Raw genomic sequence first — 27,243 nt, 5'->3', positions numbered from 1 at the left:
GGTTCGCGCCCAGGTTCTGTTGCAGCCGGCCGCGACTGGGAGGCCCATGGGGCGACGCACAATTGGCCCAGCGTTGTCCGGGTTGGGGAGGGTTTGGCCAGCAGGGATATCCTTGTCTCATCGTGCACTACTGACTCCTGTGACAGGCCGGGCGCAGTGCACGCTGATCAGGTTGCCAGGTGTACGGTGTTTCCTCTGACACATTGGTGTGGCTGGCTTCCGGGTTGGATGTGCACTGTGTCAAGAAGCAGTGTGGCTTGGTTGGGTTGTGTTTCGGAGGACGCATGGCTCTCGACCTTCACCTCTCCCTAGTCTGCACGGGAGTTGCTGCAATGAGACAAGACTGTAACTACTACCAATTGGATACCATGAAAAAGGGGTCAAATCAAAAGAAAAAAAAAGGACATTTCTAAGTGACCACAAACTTTTGAACGGTAGTGTATGTGTGTCAGTAGATGTGTTTATGTGTGTACTGCTTCACAAGCAGGAAGCCAATCAAGCGAAGTGTATAGGAGAGAGGGCCTAGCCTACTTTTCAAAAGGTGTGAAAATCTGTTGAATGTGCACTTGCAAATTATGACTTTCCTGGCTTGAGTGGAGCCCTCAGCCGTCTCCTCTCAATACCCCCAACAATCCATCAAACAAATATTGATTCCAGCACATTATAATTGGCATACATATGCAATCATTGTACAAAGGCCATTTCATTAAAGGTAGAGTAGGAAAGAAGCTCATGCTGTACCATTGACTTCTAACAGTATTGCCGATTTCTAATAGCTCTTTGATTTGTTTGATACCTCACCTTTTTCCTATTATGTTTTGATTGGGAACAAAGGCAGGTATATTTCTAGGGGTACCTTTAAAGTGCTTTGAAATGTTTTCAGAATTTTCTTTTTAGCATTTTGAGCAAGACAATAGTCAAGCATGTTCTGACTCATAGACAGGGTCTTACATTATCTAGACGCGGTCACAATTAACAACTCAGGCATATTATTTATCCTATAATTAAGCAAAGGCCTTTATTAATGTCAATCTCACAGACAAATAAGACTTAATTGCTGAATGCTGCAGTTTGGCTTAGAACCCCTGTAAAACCTGAGCATTGTGCACGACCACTCTATAGGTATTCAAACACAGAGGGAGAGGAAAAATACACTTTGAGATACAGCAGACTAAGTGTGTGTGTGTGTGTGTGTGTGTGTGTGTGTGTGTGTGTGTGTGTGTGTGTGTGTGTGTGTGTGTGTGTGTGTGTGTGTGTGTGTGTGTGTGTGTGTGTGTGTGTGTGTGTGTGTGTGTGTGTGTGTGTGTGTTTCGGTCGGGAGTCTTCTTTCTATGTGGCTGGCATCCATTACCAATTAATCAGATTTACATCGACTCTCAGCTCACAGATGGATTCTTTATTAAAACCACGTTATAATCAACAACCAGCACCTACTGAATCCTCCACTTCTACAAATCAGTTTTTTAGGTTTTATTTTTAGGAAACCCATTCAGAGCTTGACTGGACCCAATCCTATTGAGAATTAGTAGGATTTTGTGGAAAATTTAGAAATTGATGTTGCAGTAGATATTCTTATTTATACTGAACAAAAATATAAACACAACATGTCAAGTGTTGGTCCCATGTTTCATGAGCTGAAATAAAAGATCACAGAAATTTTCCATACGTACAAAAAGCTTATTTCTCCCAGATTTTGTGCACAAATTTGTTTACATCCCTGTTAGTGAACATTTCTCCTATGCCGAGATAATCCATCAACCTGACAGATGTGGCATAACAAGAAGCTAATTAAACAGGTGCACCTTGTGTTGGGGACAATAAAAGGCCACTCTAAAATGTGTAGTTTTGTCACACAACACAATACCACAGATGTCTCAAGTTTTGAGGGAGTTCGCAATTGGCATGCTGACTGCAGGAATGTCCACCAGAGCTGTTGCCAGTGAATTGTATGTTCATTTCTTTACCATAAGGCACATCCAACATCATTTTAGAGAATTTGGCAGTACGTCCAACCGGCCTCACAACCGCAGACCACGTGTATGGCGTTGTGTGGGCGAGAGGTTTACTGATGTCAACATGGTGGGAGTTATGGTATGGGCAGGCATAAGCTATGGACAATTTATTTTATACCTTTATTTAACTAGGCAAGTCAGTTAAGAACAAATTCTTATTTTCAATGACAGCCTAGGAACTTCATATCTGGAACACCAGTGCAATTACTACAAAGTGGGTAAACTGAAGAAGTGTAATAATCTAAACTTGTATATTATTATTTCTAAAATATTGTAGACTGAATATTCACAGTTAAAATGAAGACTTGTTCCCTTTTTTAAAAAAGTGTTAAATTGCCTTGTTCAGGGGCAGAACAACAGATTTTTACCTTGTCAGCTCGGGGATTCGATCTTGCAACCTTTCAGGTTACTAGTCCAATGCTCTAACCACTAGGCTACCTGCCACCCCAATGAATGCATTTGCATTTTTTGACGGTAATTTGAATGCACAGAAATATGAATGCACAGAAATACTATGACGAGTACCTGAGACCCATTGTGAGGCTCATTTCTTTTAAGGTATCTGTGACCAACAGATGCATATCCGTATACCCAGTTATGTGAAATCCATAGATTATGGCCTAATGAATTTATTTTAATTGACTGATTTCCCCATATGAACTTTAACTTTTTTTTACAATCGTTCGCTACACCCACAATAACATCTGCTAAATATGTGTATGCGACCAATACAATTTGATTTGTTGTGATTTGAAACTCAGTAAAATCTTTGAAATTGTTGCATGTTGCATTTATATTTTTGTTCAGTTTAGTTAGCTTAGTAAATATATACCATGTACTGTCAACTTGAGGAGATTTCAGAATGCATGCAGACAGATATGTATACCCATGCAGGCACATTAGAGCTGGGCAGTATGGAAAACAAATCCATATTGCAATAAATTGTAATTTTTTTGCGCTAGCTATACATCAGTGATAAATTATTTTTGAGGGGAGGTGCTAGAGCTGGCTGATATGGACAAAAAGTTATATAGCGATATATGTTACTCTTTTGCTTGATAAAAACCAATACAACCATTTTTTTATCGACAGTTGCTTTACATTAATGGCAAGACTCTAGATAATATTTTCCAGTGCCAATAGAGACAATAGAGATGGTTCAAAAAGTAAGCTATTTGATTTAACATATTCAGGAAATGCATGATTGATATTTTGATGTGCAACCTGTCCAAATAGGATCTAGAATTATCACATGTATTTTTGGCTCTTCAGAGAATTTGCAGACATCTTTGTGCATATTGGGCTATAGGCTATATTAGTCACCACCTGAGGAAGTGGGAACTCAAAACACTTAGCTAGATTGCTAACTCTAAATATTATATTGTTGCTAGATAGCCATGTAGGCTTATTGATTAATCTATCACTAAATGTAGGCTAATGTCACAACAAAAACTTCCCAGCGCTATGCCTAGGCTACTTGATGTACGACTATTCACTGCAACTGGCTCCATGCATCATACCAACTACAGCCTACTCTGGTTGTAAAGTGGTGCCATGAAGTCAGTATTAAAAGGTGAGAAATACATGATATACTCCCGGAAAGCTGTGACTCTCCTCTCTGGATCTAGAACAACAATAGTTTCTTTGAAAACCCTATTTTTCCCACAATAGCATTTTGAGCAACGGTAATGCTTTGTGCTTCACAGAATGCATCTCTCCATCCTCCTTCCGCACAGTGGGGAGAGGGAGTGAGAGTCAGCAGCCGACAGCAAAACAGGGACAGGCAGATACTTTCATAGCAGAGATCAACATAATGCAGAGGCTATTACTGTTGACCAAATAATAGTTTTAGAAACAATCTACAGGAACGTTGTGTAGAAAAATCACCGAAATTACAGACTTCGGTAAGAGGAAGGCAATGTCGGTGTCGGAAATCTTCGGTTTATCGTCCCAGCTCTAAGGCACATGCACACCACAAACAAATGCGTACCCATACCCACCGTCTCACTATCCCTTGGTAACTAAACCTAACAACACGATCTACAGTTTAAAGAACAAACCCTGGTGCTATAGCATACTGTTTCTCGGCCTACTAGACCACGCCCAACAGACGAGAGAGAGAGAGATGTAACATGTCACCCTGATCAATGGCTGCCATTGTCTCCCCACCGTCTGGCTGAGGTTTAACACCTCTCCAGGCACTTAAGCCGTGACCACTGCAGTGCGCTAAGGGAGCACGGGGGTATGGATTGCCTCGTGTCCCCGATGCGATCGGTGCTATTGATCGTGCTAATGCTGGACTGCGGAGGAAGGCAAGAGATAGCCTGGGAGAGAGGAGAGGCGAGAGGAGGGAGAGTGCTGCAGGAATGTGTCTCCAGAGACAGTGTCTTGGGCTGGGGCAGGGTTGTAGGAATGCTCCCCCGGAGGTAGACTTCCACTGTTCCAGTACAGGCTGGGGTGAAAGACAAGGCAGGGCTGGAAGAATGCTTCTCTGGAGAACCGAGAGTGGAGAGGGTTAGAGAGGCTGGGGCTGGGCTGGAGGAGTGCTCCCCCAAAGTGGCCATCTAACTCTGGGGCAGGACTGGAGGGGCTCCAGGGGCTCCGGAGGGAAGGGGGGCTGGGTGTAGGGGTAGATGGGGGAGGTGGGCGCGGCCCCCCTCCAGGCTCCAGGATGGCTGCGGATCAGGTTTCCGTGTTGGGATCAGCATCCTGCCGTCAGGGCTTTAGGCTGCCCAGGGGAGGAGACAGGAGAGAGAGGAGTTAGGAGGCAGCCTTTTATTCCATAGGCCTCTCTCTTTCTCGCTAGCTTTGTCTCTCCACAGTCTCAGTCTTCCATTGTCTGCTCCGGCTCGCATTGTTAGCGATTATGTTGTGGGAAAGAGACACCTATGGTTGGTCCTCAGTGTGGCATGGGTTTTCTTTTGGGCTGCACACACATGTTAATAGTTGAGATACATGATAGTGTAATGGCATGTAAGAAAATGTACACTTATAGTAGCCCTTACTGTCTTTTAATGTAAATAAGGACAATGGCACCAGTACTGAGTTTAATTCAAAGGTGGTTTGGTTTCACAACGGCTTACCTTGCCAGTGTCAATTTTATTCTCCTATACTGCTGCTGTGCTGGAGGCATTTGAATAGCACAGTGCACACAGTGCTGTCATCCTAGTGGTCATACTTTCATTACTGGCCCGCTCCCTAGAGAAACACCTTTTCTTGTGTCCTTCACTAGAGGAGAAGCACAGCTCGTCCCTCAGGAGAGATATGTGGCCTGCTATTTTAACCCTCTGTGAGATGACCTTTTTAATAAGTGTCTTTCTCTGTTTTCTTGCCGGCCACTGTGAGAGCAAACAGAGCATGTCTTCTGCTTCCCTCAGATAAAGAAATCAATCAGAAAGAGAGAGAGAGAGAGAACTGGGCCATATATGGATTTATATTATGTAAATTCTTCCCTTTTTCTGCTCTTGCCTGTGGAGATTTAGCGATGCATTCAACATCCGATAAAATACATTTTAGATTTATGAGAAAAATACAAATGAGGTATATTCATGTATTATGAAACAATGAGTTGCACTATTTCCTAGCAAGACATTGCAGGCAATACTGCAGCGATTTGGTGTGATTTGATAGGGACATGGGAACACAGAGGCATACTGTTCAGTTCTCTCTGTTCATGATTTAGCTCTGTTTATTGTCAAGCCTTTAGAAAGAATTTCATTACAGTACAGCTCTCTGAATATGTTCCCGTTGTCTGAATTCGTACACCAACATGTTGGTTCGAAGTAAAATAAGTCTTTGGGTCATGGAAACGTGGAAACGTTCAGTAATACCCACATCTATCATTAACTAGTTGCTGGCGGACCGTGTTTTGTAATAACTGTTTCCAGTAGGATCTCATTGGCAGACCTGGAGCTTTTTTTCCACACAGAAAAAAGGATGAATTGATCCAACGGCTGCTTTGCGGCTACCAAGAAGAACCCTCCGACAAAACCACAAAGACTTTATTTGCTTCAAAAGCCTTTAGCAGTAGACACCGATAGAGAGGAGACATGAGCAGCCCAGAATAGCCCAACTCTGAGCATTCTGCCGGTCATCAGAAATTATGCCATGTTTTTGCCTGGGTGTCTTGCGACAGCGTGGTACAAAGTGTGGCACAGTGATTGCAAGGCTTTGATCGGGGGAGAGGTGGTCAGGGGAGAAGAGCAGCGACTTCTGTCACAACGCAGCCACTGAAAAGAGAATTAGGTTGGAGTCTTTGCCGAGTTTGTGTGTGTGTGTGTGTGTGTGTGTGTGTGTGTGTGTGTGTGTGTGTGTGTGTGTGTGTGTGTGTGTGCGTGTGTGTGCCTGTGAGTATGTGTGTGTATAAAGTAGTAGATCTGACTCCTCAATGTAGCAGCCCCTTGTGTTTACTCTCTGTACGAGTGAGCCGGTAACATTAACAGGAGTGTCATTAGGATTTCAAGGCATATTATGCCCTCATGAGGGTGCCCTCTTCTTCTTTCCCCTGTGCTTCACACAGCACACGGTATGCACCGTATAAAGTATTTATTGGTCTTTGTCAGCCGAGCCTGGCAATTTCTGCACTAACACAATCCACATAGTAATGGAGGAGTGTGTTTGTTTGGGCCTGTGGATGTGGATGTGGATGAGACAGACGTCATCTGATGGCCAACCCTGACCAGCTCAGCAGCTCGGCTTCTCTCTGTCTCTGCCCTTTTTTTGGACCCACTTCACTTGTCTCTTTACCTATTGTTATCTCTCTGTCTCTCTCTGTCTCTCTCTTCATTCAATTTAACCGGTTTTATTGGCATGGGAAACATATGTTTACATTGCCAAAGCAAGTGAAATAGATCATAAACAAAAGTGTATTATACTCACAAAAGTTCCAAAATAATAAAGACATTTCAAATGTAATTTTATGTCAAAATACAGTGTTGTAATGATGTGCAAATAGTTAAAGTACAAAAGGTAATAAATAAACATAAATATAGGTTGTATTTACAATGCTGTTTGTTCTTCACTGGTTGCCCTTTTCTTGTGGCAACAGGTCACAAATCTTGCTGTTGTGATGAGTCACTGTGATATTTCACCCAATAGATATGGAAGTTTATCAAAATTGGATTTGTTTTTGAATTCTTTGTGGGTCTGAGTAATCTGAGGAAAATATATGTCTATAATATGGTCATACATTTGGCAGGAGGTTAGGAAGTGCAGCTCAGTTTCCACCTCATTTTGTGGGCAGTGTGCACATAGCCTCTTGTCTTGAGAGCCAAGTCTGCCTTCAGGGGCCTTTCTCAAAAGCAAAGAAATGCTCGCTGAGTCTGTACATAGTCAAAGATTTCCTTAATTTTGGCTCAGTCACGGTGGTCAGGTATTCTGCCACTGTGTACTCTCTGTCCAAATAGCATTCTAGTTTGCTCTGTTTTTTTTGGTTAATTCTTTCCAAGTAATTATCTTTTTGTTTTCTCATTATTTGGTTGGGTCTAATTGTGTTGCTGCTCTCGCTCTCCGTCTCTCTCTGTCTCTCTCCATCTCTCTCTGTCTCGCTCTCTGTCGCTCTCTCCGTCTCTCTCTGTCTGTCTCTCTCCGTCTCTCTGTCTCTCTCTGTCTCTCTCTCGCACACACGCACCAATACACACGCATACAACCATTGTGCGCGTACACACACACACACACACACACACACACACACACACACACACACACACACACACACACACACACGCACTCGTGCACACAACTGCACGCTTGCACTTTCCACCTGAGACTAAACATAATTTGTAGCCGGAGGGGCTAAACAACATGCTGTGTCTTTAACATTCATCCAGACAACCTCCTTTGAGATCGGATGGAGACAGAGGAGCAAGGTTGATAGGCTAATGTAATGGGAAGGATACAGATAATATCATGTAAGTATCCGTGAAATGACGTATTTGTATTTGCTACACTGTTGTGGTTTGCCCTTTTTTTTACCTACGTCACTAGGATTATTTGACGGAGGCTTGGTCATGGTGTAGCAAGCTGACTCTCCATCTCTCTCTCCCTGGCCCCTACTCTGCCTGCTCTTTGTTCACTCTCCTACTCAGCCTCCAAGTCTTTTTCAGTGGGGCAGGCAGAAGAATGGCACATTAAATCTTAATAAGACTGCGTCTGGCCTTGTTGAATTGCAGAACGTGTTAAGCCGGTGCTTTCCTCCCCCTTGGCACATGCTCGTGGAAGTGGAAAACAATTGAATAAAAGAAACCGCTCCCTCGCTCTGTAGCACCAAGTGACTCTGGCTTCTAGTCTGAAGCAATGAGACGACCGAGATACACAAATGACTTAAGCCCCTGTAAAGACACTGTAACACAACTTACTTAATTGCTCACAGCACGTACAGTGCCTTCAGAAAGTATTCATACCTCTTGACTTATTACACATTTTGTTGTTACAGTCTGAATTCAAAATTGATTGAATATTTTTTCTCACCCATCTACACACCCCATCATGACAAAGTGAAAACATGTTTTTAGAAATGTTTACAAATTTATTGAAAATGTAATACAGAAACATCTAATTTACATTACTATTTAGAGCCTATTTTCTATACTTTGTAGAAGTGCCTTTGGCAGCGATTAAAGCTGTAAGTCTTTCTTGGTAAGTCTAAGAGTTTTCCACACTTGGATTGTGCAAATTGGTTGTTGACCATTGCTAGACAACCATTTTTAGGTCTTGCCATAGATTGTAAATTAGATTTAAGTCAAAACTGTAATTCTGCAACTCAGGAACATTCACTGTCTTCTTGGTAAGCAACTCCAGTGTAGATTTTGCCTTGTGTTTTAGGTTATTGTCCTGCTGAAAGGTGAATTCACCTCCCAGTGTATGGTGGAAAGCAGACAAACAGTTTTTCCTCTAGGATTTTGCCTATGATTAGCTCCATTCTGTTTATTTTTTATCATGGAAAACTCCCCTGTCTTTAACGATTACAAGCATACCCATAACAAGATGCAACCACCACTACTTGCTTAGTTAATTGCTTTGCCACATTTTTTTTGCAACAGGCTGCATGTTTTATAATATTTTTTTATTTTGTACAGGCTTCCTTCTTTTCACTCTGTCAGTTAGTATTATGGAGTAACTACAATGTTGTTGATCCATCCTCAGTTTTCTCCTGTCACAGCCATTTCACTCTGTAACTGTTTTAAAGTCACCATTGACCTCATGGTGAAATCCCTGAGTGGTTTCCTTCTTCTCTGGCAACTGAGTTAGGAAGGACGCCTGTATCTTGGTAGTGACTGGGTGTATTGATACACCATCCAAAGAGTAATTAATAACTTGCTTAAAGGGATATTCAATGTCAGATTATTTATTTTTTACCCATCCAACAATAGGTGCCCTTCTTTGCGAAGCATTGGAAAACCTCCCTGGTCTTTGTGGTTGAATCTGTGTTTGAAATTCACTACTCTTCTGAGGAACCTTACAGATAATTGTATATTTGGGGTACACAGATGAGGTAGTCATTCAAAAATCATGTTAAACACTATTATTGCACACAGAATGAGTCCATGCAACTTTATCATGTGACTTGTTAATACTCCTGATCTTATTTAGGCTTTCCATAACAAAGGGGCTGATTACTTTTGACATTTTTAAAAATTTAATTCCACTTAGACATTATGGGGTATTGTGTGTAGGCCAGTGGCAAAAAAAATCTCAAATTCAGGCTGTAACATATCAATATGTGGAAAAAGTCAAGGGGTGTGAATACTTTCTGAAGGCACTGTAGACATACAGTATGATTCAGGTAGGTACAGGATTTACTGTGCCACCTATATAGACGCCACTACACAGAGTTCCCTGCCTAGAGACTGAACCAAAAATGGCATCAGTCCTCACATAAACGCAATTGCAAAAAAGAACCAGGATGATTTGGGGGAGATGCTGTCATGAAACGAATAGATACTAGAGAAAGAGGGAACAGCAGACCGACAGCATTTGCAGCAGCACAATGTATGATAGGACTAGAGAGACAGACAGACAGACAGACAGACAGACAGACAGACAGACAGACAGACAGACAGACAGACAGACAGACAGACAGACAGACAGACAGACAGACAGACAGACAGACAGACAGACAGACAGACAGACAAGGAGATTGAGACAGACAACACTAGCAGGTTGCATGGTGAATGCAGGCAGGGCATGGCATCTTTGTTGGAACGTAAGAGGTGGTAATTACCTAGTGATGAGTTGACTGGTTGTGTGTCCAGCGCACGGTGCTGCTGGGTGGGGCTGCGGGAGGCAGATAAGACCCCCATGCTGGAGCTTATCTCTGAAAACCGAGAGGCACCAGGCCCCGCCAGGCAAATCCATTGCACAGCCCACCGTCTGCGTCTAGCCCCCCGATTTATTAACGACATCATTAATGCCAGACAGGTTACGTGCATTGACTCTCCTTTGAGAGGGGAAATGTGATGAAACAAATCAAATTTAGATTCCTAGATGCTCGAACCGGTCGACCGACCCCTGTGCCTAAGAGTCATCGGTGGGTTGACGTGTTTTGAAAGTGAGGAGGTTCTGTGGAGATGTGATGTTTACCAGGTAGTGTTTCAGCCTATGGAAAGGCATGGAGAGTGAGCTCAGATCTTACCTCTGGGCTTCACTCGTTCTCCTCAGGGTCCCAGGAATTCAAATGTTTTTTTTTGTTTCACTGAAACGTGCTGCTGCTCACCAGAATAATGATAAACCAGATACAAAAAAACACAACTAGACGAGTGGGGAAAAAAGCAGGATAATGAATCTTGAAAACTTTATGAATTGTGTGTCTCGGCTAGGTTTTGTTCTGTTTTATGCTTTGTGAAATCGAAAACTTGGGACTATAAGGTTCTATCTGTTAAAAGACGATTCTGAGATAATTGGCGTTAATGTTCCAAACCCTCATTGGTTTGAATGGTGTCAACACTTTTTATCTAGTATTCTTTTGAACTTAACAACATTGACATACTTCAAAAATCACGTTGTTGTCATGCCTCCCTTGGAGTTCTGGAGAATTTTGTATTGCAAAAACGGTTGTAATGGTCCGCATGCTCCAAGCGGCAATTTTTTTATTGGAGGTTACATTTCAAGAACCCTTCCCCCACAAGCCCGTAGAAGGGGGATGTGGTTATATGCGTCACTGTTTTCCGTCCTGGAAGGACACATTTTGTAGAGAGTTGTTGCATATGCTAGTTTCAAGTATTCATTGAAATTGAAAGTCGATTACGCTGGTAAAGTCAAACGTCACAACACGTTCTAAACCGTTGTGGTGACAAACACTTTTTGCCTTGTCTTCATTCATCCACATAGCTGCTGGCTGCGCTTTGCTACCACCAAAAAAATTGGGAAGATTGCCCATTATTTCGTTTTTGGAACAACCCAAAAAACCCAGGCATTGGGACAATCTATTCAAGAAAGTAATTACATTGTAGGCTAACTCAACTGAGCTGCTAGCTAGCTAACTTTACACACTGTTTAGCGAAGTGAATTAAATGTCATCTAGCTACATCTTGTCCTTCATGCTAGCCTTTACAGCCAAATATCACTTCAGAAAGATAAAAAAAGATATATATTGACATGGCCAGCATTGGGGCGGCAGGTAGCCTAGTGGTTAGAGTGTTGGACTAGTAACTGAAAGGTTGCAAGATTGAATCCCCAAGCTGACAAAGTCAAAATCTGTTGTTCTGTCCCTGAACAAGGCAGTTAATCCACTGTTCCTAGGCCGTCATTGAACGTAAGAATTTGTTCTTAACTGACTTGCCTAGTTAAATAAAGGTAAAATAAAAAAATACATATAAAAATTGTAGACCAATTTCTCCCTTTCAAATAACAGAGAAATGTTGTGAAAATCAGTGTGCTGCAAATGTTCTAAAATGTTTTGGTGGCAGTGCTTGTTGACATTTTTTGTACTCGCGCACTGTTGCTCCTAAGGCACTAATCTGGTGAACACCTTTGGAGCTCTGCCCAAGCAAGGCATTTGATTAGTTTGATGTGTTGCGAGAATTTGTATTTTTTTTGTCAAAGACTCCAGTCACCTAAGTCATAGACTGTTCTCACTGCTACCTGTACCAAAGCTCAAAGTATAGGACCAAAAGGCTCCTTTACAGCTTCTACCCCCAAGCCATAAGACTGCTGAACAATTAATCAAATGCCCCCCTCCGCAACTTGGTACCCCCTGTATATAGCCTCATTATTGTTCTTTTATTGTGTTTTTATTTTATTCAGTAAATATTTTCTTAACTCTATTTTCTTAAAACTGCATTGTTGGTTAAGGGCTTTTAAGTAAGCATTTCACGGTAAGGTCTACACCTGTTGTATTCGGCGCATGTGACAAATACAATTTGATTTGATTTGATTCCGACCCCTCTTTAGCTGATTTCTGCCATGGAACTTCCCCAGGCTTTCTGTTTTAGGGAAGCCTGGTTCGCGATGAGGCTATTCCAGTACAGACTCCACCTGTAGTGTTATCTCTTCAAGATGTTTATGAACTTGTGTGTTTGTTAGAATGTATCTTCATCAATAACAACACTTTCAATTAAGCTATACCTGTACATGTGGTTGTTCGATGAATAGATAAGTTACAATTCTGACCAGAAACCTTAACGTTATCTCAAGATGACTTCTTTCATCTTATAATATTGTGTTTGCAGTCATCATGTTTCCTTTCATCAGTAGGCATCCTAGGAGGTGTCTGGCGTGCCTGCCACAAATAAACGCTCGCTAGCTTGCTCTGGTCAGAATTAATAAACAATCACGTGAAGTGTGAAACATGAACAAACGTAATTAAAACTCGGTATTAGCATATCAAATGCCAAGGAGCTTTTCAGGGCTGATGTACTTATTTAACCTCTATGGGCTAGGTGGGACGCTAGCGTCCCCCCCGTGGTGCACTCCATCAACAGCAGGTGCATTTCAAGAGCGGCAAATTTGAATCCAAATAAATGTCAAAATTCAAATTTTTCAAACATACAACTATTTTACACCCTTTGAAAGATAAACATCTCCTTAATCTAACCACGTTTTACGATTTCAAAAAGGTTTTACGGCGAAAGCATAAATTTAGAGTATGTTAGGACAGTACATTTACAAGAGTTGTGTGTAATGTTTTGTCAATTCAAAGACAGGGTCACCAAAACCATAAAACCAGCTAAAATGATGCACTAACCTTTTACAATCTCCATCAGATGACACTCCTAGGACATTATGTTAGACAATGCATGCATTTTTTGTTCTATCAAGTTCATATTTATATCCAAAAACAGCGTTTTACTATGGCATTGATGTTGAGGAAATCGTTTCCCTCCAATAACCGGCAGTCAAGTCAACACCACAAATTAAATAATTAAAATTAGAAAACATTGGTAAAATATTATATTGTCATTTAAAGAATTATAGATTTACATCTCTTGAACGCAATCAACTTGCCAGATTTAAAAATAACCTTACTGGGAAATCACACTTTGCAATAATCTGAGCACTGCGCCCAGAAAAATACGCGTTGCGATACAGACTAGACGTCATGTTGGGGAGATCTAAAATCGAAAATACTATGTAAATAATCCATTACCTTTGATTCTCTTCATCAGATGTCACTTCCAGGTATCACAGGTCCATAACGAATGTAGTTTTGTTCAAAAAAGCTCATCATTTATGTCCAAAAATCTCCGTCTTGTTAGCACATGATCTAAGCCAGCCGGATTTCTCGTCATGAACGAGGGGGAAAAATATATTTACGTTCGTTCAAACATGTCAAACGTTGTATAGCATAAATCATTAGGGCCTTTTTTAACCAGAACATGAATAATATTCAAGGTGGACGAATGCATACTCTTTTATAACGTATTGGAACGAGGGTACCCAACATGAACTCGCGCGCCAGGTGTCTAATGGGCCATCATCGTTCCATGGCTCTTGTTCGGTCAGATCTCCCTCCAGAAGACTCAAAACACTTTGTAAAGGCTGGGGACATCTAGTGGAAGCAATAGGAAGTGCCAAAATATTCCTCAGCCCCTGTGTTTTTCAATGGGATAGGTTTAAAGGTAATACAACACATCAGGTATCCACTTCCTGTCAGAAAATGTCTCAGGGTTTTGCCTGCCAAATGAGTTCTGTTATACTCACAGACACCATTCAAACAGTTTTAGAAACTTTAGAGTGTTTTCTATCCATATATAATAAGTATATGCATATTCTAGTTACTGGGTAGGATTAGTAACCAGATTAAATCGGGTACATTTTTTTTATCCAGACGTGCAAATACTGCCCCCTAGCCCTAACAGGTTAAGATAATGTGTGTCTCTGTGTCTTGAGTCTGTATGGGACTAAATGGGGATTTTGGAAACAGGTTAGTTCGCTGTACAGCACTGTACACAAAACATGGCACTTAGTCCTAAAAAAGCCCTAGCAATGGCTTTTGGACATTACTAGCTGTTAATGCTTACTAATGAAAAGGTCACTGGATTTTTTGCCTACGTCTGCGTGGAAATGTACTGCACACTGTTACCCTAAGGGCTTGTTCCTGAGACGCACATGGCTTTGCCAAACTGGCCAGCAGTGCGGTGGGATGGAAGGATGGAGGGAGGGCGGGCGGTGGAAAGAGTGACTGGTCCGACAGGTTTATATGTCCCCACAGGCTGTATTCTGTGGACCGGGCTGGACCCAAAGGAAGGAACAGAGCCAGCTGTGTGACGGCATTCTGCTGGCCTGCTGGCCTCTGAGCTTCAGGAACTCTGAATTCACAAAGTAATGTCTGCTGATCTAGGATCAGGTCCCTCCTAGCTATATAATCGTACACTCTTAGAAAAAAAGGTGCTATCTAGAACATAAAAACAGTCTTCAGCTGTCCCCCATAGGAGAACACTTTCTGGTTCCAGGTAGACCCATTTGGGTTCCATGTAAAACCCTTTCCTTAGAGGGTTCTACAGTTTAGTAATTGGATAAAGATGCTTTTATCCAGAGCGACTTAAAGTAGCATACATTTTCTCCCCATACTAGTCCACCGTGGGAAATGAACCCACAACTCTGGTGTTGCAAGTGCCATGCTCTACCAACTGAGCCACACAGTACCCTGTAAGGTTCTGTATTTATATTCTTAGTCAACCTTGTGTTGTTTCGTTGTGTTGTTGAACGTAGCCCTGTTTCTTTGTGTTCTTGAACATAGCCCTGTCTTTCATTTTTGTTCATTGATTTCACCTGTGTTAGTTACTCACCTGGTCTCATCAGCTCCTTATTTAGTTCAGTTCATTCTGTTTGTGCCTTTGTGAGGTGTTGTTCATTTTGACTCTACTAAGCCTTTTCCTAGCTCGTCTGTGAGAACCAGTTATAGCCTTCAGTTCTAGTCTTGATTCACCTGCCTGTTTGCCTACCTGTGTATGACCACTGCCTGCCTGTGACCACGATTCCTGTGTTCTGCGAAGGTGACATAAACACCTGCCGCGCTCTGCGTGTAAATCTACACCTTTTTCTCCCTGAGTTTCATTACAGACCCAAAAAGGTTATACCTGGAACCAGAAAGGGTTCTCCTTTGGGGACAGACGAAGAACCCTTTTGGAACCCTTTTTGCTAAGAGTGTGTTCATTATGGTAAAACCTAGATCAGCAGTACTACTCTGAGATGTTTGTGAATGCAGGCGCTATCACAGTCTGTTTCCCCTCCTCCAACTCCTCCACCTACCCTCCCATGGGTTGCTGCTTTTTGCCAGGCCAGGGGGATGGTGTCTGGGGTGGGGCGGTGAGGGCCATAGCATCCCCCTTTTGCCAGGATGGGGAGTCCACTACCCACCCACAAGACAGATTTCCTCTAACGTCAACTTGCAGTATAACACACTTGTTCCTCTGCACTAATTGCCCATTTTTCGAAGCTGGAAGGTGGTGGTTTCATAAATAAATGTTTATGTGCAGGTTGGGTGTCGTTCTCAGGATCTCTTAGGGTACCGGCTGGACTGTACTTTGGCAGGACAAACACTACAGTGTGTGTGTCCATATGTACTGTAATAGTATGGACTCTAACCCATAGATCTCCTCTCATGCTTCAGAGAGGGGGGGTATCGCTCTGCTGCTGTGAATGTAAAGGTTATCCAATCTATACATCTCACACCTTCCCACTTGATGGATCGGCTGGGGGGGGGGGGCAGGACTGCCAATTGATTTGATCAGAGATATAGCTTCTCTTAATTAAAGCCCCGGTTGGTTGGGATTCTGTGGAGGGCTGCACAATGGCTAGTTTTGGCCGTGACTCTGCTCTAAACTGAGGCATTAAAACCCCTGATTGAATAGTAAACCACCTGTGGTACTCCAGCGCTGAATCAGTCGCTGTTTTAAAGAGAGAAGAACCCCCTGCAGTTGTCACTTCTACCAACCTCTACAGCCACAATAACATCCAGCCATTTAAATCAGCTTCATTCTATATTCACTGGATGTACACAAAAAAAAACAAATCACATTTTCAAAAATAGCTCAAAGGAATTATGTCAGCCAAGAGGGACTGGGTTTTAGTAAACAGAGAAGCAATCTTTATGATTAGGACATCATGTGCCCTCAGTCAGCGCATGAGGCATCCTGCTTTCTCCACATCGTAGGACAGGGTTTGTTCAACATACCCCACAAATAGAGTCAACACACCAAAAACCTAACTTGTGATTGGATTTTAATCCGATAGCATTATTATTCCGGTCTCCCATTGGCCATTCATTACTCTCACATGGCGCCTGTGTGGGCCGTGATCACCCAATCAGCATCCAGACCGTATTCCAGAGAGCATGCTTCTGTTTGCATCCCTTAAACCCTGTGAGATCCTCTCTCTCTCCGGGCCCCACCGACGGAATGCATAATTCCAAAGTAAACTGATTGCTCTCTCCGACAAGATTACACTGTGATGATGTTATCCAAACGAGACGGTGCTAATCCGCCATGGATGCAACCAAGGTGGGCTAGAAGGAGGATGCTTACCCCAAGATGACTGATCAGCATGTTAAGAGAAATGAGGGAGGTGAAAAAGAATAAAGAGAAAAAAACACAAGTGAGTTAGATTGATTGAAAGAGTGCGAGAGAGAGTTGTCGGTGTGGGGGTATGTAGAGGAAACTTAATTTGCTTCTCACCTCAGGCAACTGGGCTCTGAGGCCAGTAAATATGCAAACATGGCCGAGTCTGGCCATCAATATGCACACCCTGGATGATTACTAATCTCCACTGCAGAACACCAGACAGTACTAAGGTCTGCTCAGGAGCGCCATGCACCGTGCAATGTGAGGAGGAGGAAGAGGAGGGGGAAGTGGGGGGGGGGGCTAGAGCCACTAGATCATGATCAGATCATGAGTGGTTTCGGCAGCGGTTTAGGATATGCATGAGATTAGGAGTTCCATACTGCCTGGGCTCTTAGCTGCATTCAAGATTGCAACCTTTTTGCATCGTTTCAAAATATGTTGGGCTTCAAGGCCATTCTCACTGTCTTGTCTGGATTTTACTCAAGCCCTCTTCAACAATTAACTTTTACGATGAAGACAATTATCCATCTAGTGCATAGGATTCTAGAAACAGTGAGCAACAGTTACGTAAATCCAGACCTAATTACAATTGAGATGTTGTGGCCGGATTTGATAACGAGCAGTTCATGCTTGAAAAGCTACAAATGTTGTTGAGTTAAAGCAGTACTGCATGGAAGAGTGGGACAAAATTCCTCCACAACATGAGAGACTGATCAACAACTACAGGAAGCGTTTGGTTGGAATCATTGCAGCTAAAGGTAGTAAAACAAGTTATTGAGTGTAAGGGGGCAATTTCTTTTTCACACAGGGGCATTGGATGCTGCATAAACTTTGTTTATGAAATAAATAAAATAAGTATGTAATTGTTGTGTCATTTGTTCACTCAGGTTCCCTTTATCACACACACACACACACACACACACACACACACACACACACACACACACACACACACACACACACACACACACACACACACACACACACATTGCAGGTAGAGGGCTGCAGTCATTAGGTGTGTGCGAGGCTTACCCAGACAGCCAGATAAACCAGATGCCTCGGGATGGCCAGGGGTCATCTCTCTCTCTACCAGAACATGCTGTTGATGTCCTTGGTTCCCTCTCTACATCTCTCTGTAACACTCTCTTTTTCACCCCCTCTCTCTCTCTCTCTCTCTCTCTCTCTCTCTCTCTCAGTCTCACTCTCGTTGTCTTTCTCACTTTCTCTCTGCACTCCCTCTCTCGCTTTCTATCTCCCCCCTCTCTCTAGCTCAGTGCTATACAGTCATCACACACATGCATTTGTGCTCAGTACTAAAGAACCTGTCAGTTATCAGGAAGGAAGGGAAGAGACAGGGGAGTTGTCTGTGGCCCTAGTCTTAATGCCTGAGGGGGTGCTACGTGTGGAGGATAGTTAGTGCCAGCTGTAGCTACCTCAGTTTGCAGGTGAACACTTTGTCATTTGTGAGACTTAACTGTGTTTGAATCATGGGTCCTGTGGGAAAATATGATGACTTTTTATGATAGAATGAGCAGTGATAAATGCACCAAAATGTGTAATATCTGTAGTCTGAGTAACTCTGTGGTAGAACCCTGTAAAACACACACAACCTAACCTCAGTGTATGGTCTCTTTCAACATTATTGACTTCTTTCCTTGGTTGGAGCATCAGAGTGAGCTGTGTTTCCTCTCTCTGCAGTGAGCACCTACAGCTTGAGGATGTTTATCTGGCATGGTGCCTGTTGTAGAGGAGAGCCAGGCTAGTGTGTGTGTGTGTGTGTGAGGTGTGTGTGTGTGTGTGTGTGTGTGTGTGTGTGTGTGTGTGTGTGTGTGTGTGTGTGTGTGTGTGTGTGTGTGTGTGTGTGTGTGTGTGTGTGTGTGTGTGTGTGTGTGTGTGTGTGTGTGTGTGTCTGTGTGAAGGAGATCATTAGTAAGGTAAGGGTCAGATAGCATACTCCATCTTGTCTGGACAGATCTGTCTCCAATGTTAGCTTTTATTTTCAAGAATCGAGGGGTGTGTGTGTGTGCTTGTGCGTGGGTGTGTGTGTGTGCACGCTACTATGCTCTCAGTCCTGAACTGAACTATCCATCTATTCACCCATCCATCTTCCCTCCTTCCTTTCCTCCTTTCATTTACTCATCTATCCATTTATCCATCTCTGGCTGGTGGCTGAAGGGCTGTGTCTCTTTGTGGCCCAGGTAATCTGGACCAATTTCCTCTGCAATTTATTTCCCAGCCACCCTGTTCAAGATCAGCTGCCTTCTCAAGGTAGAGCTACTCAGCTTTACAACCCCCCCCCCCCAATCCCCATCACATTCTTTATCCCTTTCCATTGTTTTCATCTCTCTTTCTTAGCTAGTGTTTTATTCCTCCATCTCTTATATCCTCCCCCTTTTCTTCCTTTCTCCCACCCCTTTCCCTCTCCGTTTTCCCACTGAAGCTGTCTCTGCCTCCGTTCTTTCTCTCTCTTTCCCTCCCTCCATCCTGTCATTCTCTCTCGCTGCCTGCTTCCTTTCTCTCCCTCCGTTTAGCTCTCTTTCCCCCGTTCTCTTTCTCCCGGTCTCCCTCCCTCCATCCTGTCGTTCTCTCTCTCCCTCTCTCTCTTCCTGCTTGGCTCCTCAGTATTCCACTGCTGTCTTGTGTGGAGTGATTTTGCCCAGACACGTCTGGCTCTGGGTAAAGTGCGGTCCCCAGAGAGCACGCTCCGCAGCCCCCAGGTCGCCGGCACCATGAATACATTATGATCCCCATTTCCATCCTGTTGCCACGGCAGCACTTTCGAAGCCGCAGGGCGATTAAGACGTACACACACCTTCGATACCCTGCCTGATACGAGCAGAAGTTGGATGCAAATGGTTTGGCCTTTGATCAGCTTCAATCCCTAGACTGGGTCTGGGTGGTTAGGACAGGAGGAGAGGAGACAAAGAGGAAGAGTAGACGTTGTGTTCTTGTTGTCGAGTTGACTTCCTGACAAACACTTACATAAAAGCACCCATACACACATACCCTCATCTCTTATTCCTCCTCGATTTCATTCCCTGCCTGAAACCATTTCCCTCCCTTACCCTCTATACTTCCGTTCCACCTCCTCGCCTCAAGTTCCTCCTCTTCATCAAACCCTACCTCCCCTACTCTACAGTTCAGCTAAGGCAGAATTATACACACATGCTCTTTATTTTCTGGTCTCCAATATTTTCCTTTCCTCACAAAGGAAGCGACTCCCTTACCTTTTTTATTGTTTTCTTTTTTCCCTTGGTGGGGAGGATGGAGGGGTGATGTATAAAACATGGAGCCTCAGGTAGAGGATGTTGGGTAAGAAGCCATGTCCCCCTAAATGGCCAGCCGTGTGCATGCGCCTAACACTTCACTGAGCAATCTGTCAACATGTCAGCAACACATGTTTTGTAAAAAGCCTCTGGTGGGAGTCAGGGGACAAAATGCACTCTTGCCAGACCAGAAAGGAAATGTGCTCGTGCTCACTCTCTCTCTCTCTCTCTCTCTCTCTCTCTCTCTCTCTCTCTCTCTCTCTCTCTCTCTCTCTCTCTCTCTCTCTCTCTCTCAATATCTCTCTCTCTCAATATCTCTCTCTCTCTCTCTCTCTCTCTCTCTCTGCAGTGGATTTTCTATTGCTGGTGCACACGCTCCCACAGGCCCTCCCTCCCCCACATATCCACCCCCTGCCTGCACTTCAGAAATGTGAACTGGAAACCCTCAAGGGGGCTGGGGGGTGGGTGGGGGGGGGGGGCGTAGGTTTTGGGGGGCTTCCCTCCTTCCCCTCCTTTTTCAGAGCGGCTCTGAAATTGTGAAGGTATATTGTGGCAGGTCCCCAAGCGGTCTTTTCTAATACCTGAGTTTCTGGCGAAGCTGGAAATTACTGGCAGCTTCCCCAAGGGACGGCTTTATCCACACCAGGAAGGGGAGCACAACTCAGCGGGGAGGTTGCTTAATGCATGGCTGAAATAAAATCATTTCTGAGAGACAGGGGGCTGTAAAGCTAGTCTTTCTTCACCCCCCCACCCACCCACTCTCCCTCCCTCTCTTCTTTCTCTCTCTCTTCTCCTCCCCAGTAGTGTAGTTTACTGCTCTCTGCCTTCTCTTGAAGGGTTCTAGTTTAATAAAGTTTCAGAGGCTGCTGGAGCAGATAGCTAGACAAATACCCTTGTGTGTTCTTCTTTGTCTGAGACACAGCTTTTTGTTATGTTCTTGCAAATTTGATTTCTCCCTCTGTCTTTCATTTTCTCTCCCTCCCTTTGTCTCGTTCTCTCTCTGCATTTGTCTTCATATCCCTACTCTCCTTCTCTCACTCCCTCGATTTATCCTTCTGTCTCTCTCTATCCCTCTCTCTCACTCATACACACACAAACACACACTCATATACACACATACTCACAAACTCTCTCTCTTGTGGTTGAGTTCGGTTTGTCTCTATGCTTTCTGTCAGTGCTCGCTTGCTTTCTCTATGTTTTGTTCTAAGTCGAGGCAAAGATGCTGAGATGCAGGGAGACTGTGCTCTGGAGGGAGTGCAAATGATGGGTGCATCACACTTATCTATTCATGGGTTGCATGTTTCGTCACAATATTGTTTTGAACGTTCGTTTTGGACTGATGCCCGACTGAGCATTCTACTCAATGCATCGTCAAGGAGCGCTGATGAAGATTTCATCAAAAGTGCATTACAGTGGCTTGGAAATACAATGACATTTAGAAGGAGGCAAATATAATTAGTAAGAAAACCTTTGTCGTCATTTTGATGTCGCCAGATTGACTTTAGATGCAGTATAAGGTTTGCTAGCTAGCTAAGATTGAGGGGAGGCCACCACATTTTAGATAGCTAACATTAGCATTGCTAATGACAACATTGCCATCTGTCTAATAATGCTGACAAAGTTGTTTCCTACTAAATATTTGACTACTTTAGCAATGTCATCGTATTTCCAGGCAGTATAGTGTAATTTAGACGAAACAGTAGTTAGCCTCCGTCCAGAATGACTGGATGTATCAACACTTTAGGGCTCCACTATGACGCCGCAGGTAGAGGGTGGCTTGAGAACGTCCAAAGCAATGGCATGACGCAACCGAGTGATGGAGGTGCAACCTATGAATTGGACAATGACCTATCTATCTATGACAACATATCCAAGCAATGCCTTTTGATTGCTTTAAATACTTATTTAGTCTTGCTGCTGAACATGTTAACCTATTATGTAATACTATGATGTACGACTATCGAGTTGTGCTATACATTTAATCAGATTTATCATCCGTTGAGGTTATAGGTAAGCTGATTTGGACTTGTCATTCGAACATCATTGCTTGTACTTGGAAGTGCCACCTTTCACCAACAATTAGATGTTTACTCATATGTACTGTATTTCTAATACTCTATGAAGGTCTATATTGTTGTTTTGATAAGGAGCATTCTGCATTGTGTTGCTAGAGCAGCAAATTACCTAGCTCTAAATGTCCTATTTCATAATTATACAAGTCTGCCCTTTCCACTTTTTCAAGGTCAGTCTCGCAAATAGACGCATTCTTGCGTTCTAACTACCCGCTATTCAAAGCGCTCTGAACAAATTAAGGGAATCGTTCACAAACATTGGCACATTCTAAAATACGATGATAGTCTCGGTAATGTGTTTTCAAGCCTTCCCTTGGTCGTATTCTCGCGGGGCAGAAATCTCAGAGACCAATTGGTACACTCTGATTTACCACCCCAAGATATTCCTGAACAATGTCTATTTGCGCCCATACTGGATGGAAACTACAAGTGTAATGGCTGTGCTCAATGCAATGGCACTTATAAATGTAGATCCTTCAAACACCCACAAACAGGGAAATCGATCCCAATCAAAGGTGTTATTACATGCTCCACTAAGGCAGTTATTTATCTTATAACTTGTCCTTGTGGTAAAAATGATGTGGGTAAAACAAAGCGTGAATTAAAAGTACGTATCTCAGAGCATCGTAGACTTGACTTACCCAGTTGCGGCCCACTTTTTGGAAGCAAACCACTCGATTTCATCTCTGTGTTATATTGGCATCGAACATGTCACCCTCCCTAGGAGAGGGGGTGACCTTGATCATTTATTGTTAAAATGAGAGGCTGCCTGGATCTTTAACTTAAAGACCCTTGCACCCTTCGGTCTCAACATAGACTTTGAGCTGAAGCCATTCTTGTGATTATTGTGACTTTGCCATTGTAATTGTTTGTAAGCTTGTGTAGTCTAAAATGAATCTTTGATCGTATGCTGTCCATTTGGTTTTTTGTATGCTGTTCTTTGTATGCCATTTTTATATTTGAGAATTAACCAATGATATTAGGCCACACTTGGCCATGATTACAGACACCTGTGTGTCTTTTGACACTATATAAACGAGTCATCTCGCAGTGTTTGTGATCATACCCTGATGAAGACAGCTTGGCTGTCGAAACGTTGGATACATTTTTTTTGCATCTGTCCTAGAGTGTGCAGCTCTCCCTTATTTTCCAACTTTCCACTGGGAAACCATGCACACTTCTATTTAATGTCTATGGATGATTTATCTGGTCTTTGTCGTAACCTCAAAAACAACATCAAACCCCAACTACATGCACCATGCAGCCTCTCTCTTTCTTCTCTCTCCCTCTCTATCCTCCTCTCCCTCTCTCACCATCCCTACCTCCTTCTCTCCATCTCTCCTCTATTGGTAAATAACTCACCCTTTTCCCTGTAACAAGCCATGGCCTTAATAGGACAGCCATAGCATACCTGTAGTTGGGATAAACAAAGCTGCCAGTCTGCCCCCACAAGGGAAACAGAGGGATTTGGTACAGAGGAGGGGGGGGATAAGTCATTTATTTGTGAAAGGCTAACATCAGACTAGCTGACAGTAATTAAACCCTATAGTATCAAGGTTAACTGAGGCCTAGCAATGCGTACAGCCTGGCCGTGCTTGCAGGATGCTGTGTCTCTCTCTGCAGCTGCATACTCTGCAGTGTGAATGAAAGCCCATTCAACCAACCAACCAACTTAAAGCTGCACAATGTATAGTTTGAGTTATTTTTCCATCCCTTTTGACATAATGGTGGGTGTTGCGAAAATTCTGCGAATATTAGGCAATATAGGCTTAAATCAAAATATATTTGCAATAATGTGAATGACCTTTGGACAGTTCACTCCATTGTAGTAGGAGGTAGTAGCTACCTTATTTACATTTATATATACCACATATGTACCCCATCTTTATATCTGAATTATAAAATAAGTTTAATACAAGTGTTCAACGACTCATATACAACCCTGTTGTTGCACTCTTAACTTAACATTTGGAGTCTCCTCCGTCTGCTCACTGGAGATTTCTCCCATGCTGTACCTGTGACTGAGTCACCTGACCCGGGCCTCAGCAGGGCGTTGAGGTGGCTTGACTCATGTTTGACAAATTACCCAGGGGAACGTGCATTCACCACCTCTTTGCCCACATTTCCTCCCCGCTGTATGCACAGTACCCAGTATTCTATTACCCTCGCCAAGCTCCTCATTGAGACAATGAAGAGTCGGCACGGCAACAGGGACACTCACCTTACTAACCCAGCAACTCACAGGAAAATACAAACTGAGGAAGGGATCCGGCACGGCTCTGACCTATCTGCTACTTCCTGTGTTTCTGTTGGTGCTGGATGTATGGTGGTGAAGTGACGACCCAGCATGGATCCTGTGACCAGTAGGAGAGGCTTCTTCTGTGTGTTGTCATGATGGCTACTCCAGTGGTAATCTCATTCTTTCTACTTTATAGCTCTCTACCTCTATCTCTATATTGCTATGTCTTGATAACTTTATCTCACTTTCTTTGTCTTGGTCTCTCTCTCTCTCTCTCGGTCACTCTCTCTCTCTTTCTCTCGCTTACTCTATCTTTCTCTTATTATCTCTTACTTATTTACATGCTAAATCTAATTAAATGTCACTTTTTTTTTTTACAAAGTAAAATAAATATGCATTGTGGCATGACTGTGCCTTAAACAGGCAAACCACGGTAATCCCATTGTGTATGTATACTACAGTAGACTACTATTAAAATAGTTTGTACTCGAGCCAGATAAGTGCTAGTGTTGTTCTGTCCTGTAATGATGTTAATAGCCTGGTGTAGGAAAAAGTAATTAGCTGATATGGATGTAGCTGTCAGTGATAACTGATATTGGGGGACTATACACTCATTCCCTGGAATGATGATCCTTGAAATGGCTTCATCACGCTAAGCTGCTCATTGGTGATGGACGTGAGATTACGGACTGACTCAACACCATAACGAAACAGTACTATACTGTCAGCAAGTTGGATGACATGAATATTATCTAGCAGACGGTGCTACACCATTTAGCCTACTATTTAGCCTACTATTCATATAGTAGCCCCACCTAGAACTTCCGATTGTAGTAAATATGTGCTGCTATGCTATTGACATCTGTGATAGTCAATGTGATGTTTATGTGTTGATTTGAATGTGATCTTCCTTCAGATCTTAATTCCGTATTGCATGGGTGATGACGATAATTCATCCGGGGGCGTTGTTTGGCAGTCAAACTGAGTTCCTCTCTGGAGAACAGACAAAATATTGTCTCGCAGGTGGTGGAGTTGGGAGAGAGCTTATGTTAAGTAAATAAGAATCTGTGAGGGAGAGAGGGACCCAGAAGAGGGGCATCATGGGTAAGGATAGAGGACCACAGTTGTTTGGCTGTAATGCTGATGATTCAGACCCAGAGACCCTGGAATTTTACAAAAGAAAAGTGTCCACCAACTACGCAGGTAGTCATGTAAACTTTTCAGCATAGGCTACACCAGGTCAAGATAACTGTTTTCGTCCAGCTGATGAATAGATAAACAGGAATAAATCAATGCGTAGTGATGGATGAATAAATAAAATGCCCTGTAGTCATTTGTCTGATGTGATTCAGGCCTAACACACACTCACACACCCTGTTCGACACATGAGTGTGAGGAGTTAGAGGAGAAGGAGGCGTTGTAATCTTCCACAGTGATCTGTCCGTAAAATACACAACAACGTTCTTCGAGCACGTTGTCATTGTGATGCGATGAGTCGCCTGAATACCAGCAGAAAGAAAACAATAGGAGGGAAAACAAAGCCACAAAGCCAACCCATTTGACGACTCCATACTGTACACATTGCATGGGACTCCTGGCACGGTTCCTCGGTTGGGGAGCGGGGAGAGAGACAGAGAGAGAGGGAAGTGTTGGTCAGGAGCCTGGCCCATCCTCTGGAGACCTTCCTCGCTTCCTGCCTCTCTGTTGTAATGTGGACAGTCTGAGACTACCGACCAGGTTTAACGATAGCCCAGAAATCCGCTTTAGGAACACAAACATAAAAACTGAGCCGACCCACCATTAGCGATCAGTAAAAAAATATAATTAGGGGGACTGTGATAATTGTGTCAGGGGGGAGATAGATCTGATGAGTTAGCGAGGGGAGAAGAAGCAGGAAAATCTTGCCATTGTGTTCGTGGCGGCTTTGTTACTTTTTGGTGTTGATTTAGTTTCTCCCATTGATCCACCCATCCATCTGTCATTTTCTCCTTCGCTCCTTCCTTCTCTCTCTTCCTTGGATTGGGAGGGGAGAGGCGCCTGCTGGCTTTGGAGGAGCAGGGATGAAGATGTTTATTCATCTGGAGGGTATTAGAGCCATGATTAAGGAGAAGAGGGAGGAGGAGGAGGAGAGGAGGACGGCGACGTCTGCAGCCTTCGCTCAGAAACCAGCTACTCAGATGGATCCTGGCACAGATGCCAAAGAAACTGAAAAAAAAGAAAATACAAAAATAACACATCTAAAAACATTATATCAGCTAGGGAAGGGGTTGGAGTTTACCTGGATCTCTCTATCTCGCTCTCACTCCCTCTCTCTCTGCCTGTCCTCTCATCTAATTATTAATGAATGTGGTTTCTGTTGAACCTTGAGGAAGTGTCAGTGCTCCAGTGATCTGAGTTTTAGGAAATCTTGACATTTAAGACAGGGATGCATAAAAATACATGGGCTGTTAGCTTGGTTTGCTTGTTTTCCTCCCTCCCTCCCTCTATCCCTCCAACCCCTCTTTCTCCTCAGTGGTGCATGTTTTCCACTCCCTCCTGGACTGTCTGAAGTTGTTCTACTGCTGACAAGACCACATGGCATTGACGAGATATCAAACGGAGAGCCAGAGTGGATTAATCAGGGGAAGGCAGGGTCAGGGGTTAGAGGTCAAGGTT

General features: G+C 43.3%; 1 protein-coding gene across 8 annotated transcripts in view; it reads left to right on the top strand.

The window, feature by feature from the left end:
• The window catches only part of LOC106569178 (zinc finger protein 521), a 170,110-nt gene that overhangs the window by 31,359 nt on the left and 111,508 nt on the right, over window positions 1–27,243 (top strand). The window contains exon 1 of one of the 8 annotated variants that reach the window (XM_045694156.1): window positions 23,957–24,758. The exons of the other annotated variants lie outside the window; for them this stretch is intronic. The gene's annotated coding sequence lies outside the window, so the exon portion shown is untranslated. Of the gene's footprint in view, window positions 1–23,956; window positions 24,759–27,243 lie in introns of those variants that run through there. 8 annotated transcript variants of the gene reach the window in all.

This window comes from Salmo salar, chromosome ssa14, assembly GCF_905237065.1.
Source record: "Salmo salar chromosome ssa14, Ssal_v3.1, whole genome shotgun sequence".
Taxonomy (NCBI): domain Eukaryota; kingdom Metazoa; phylum Chordata; class Actinopteri; order Salmoniformes; family Salmonidae; genus Salmo; species Salmo salar.
Note: the sequence above shows the minus strand (reverse complement) of the source record. Positions and strands in the feature narration are given on the sequence as shown.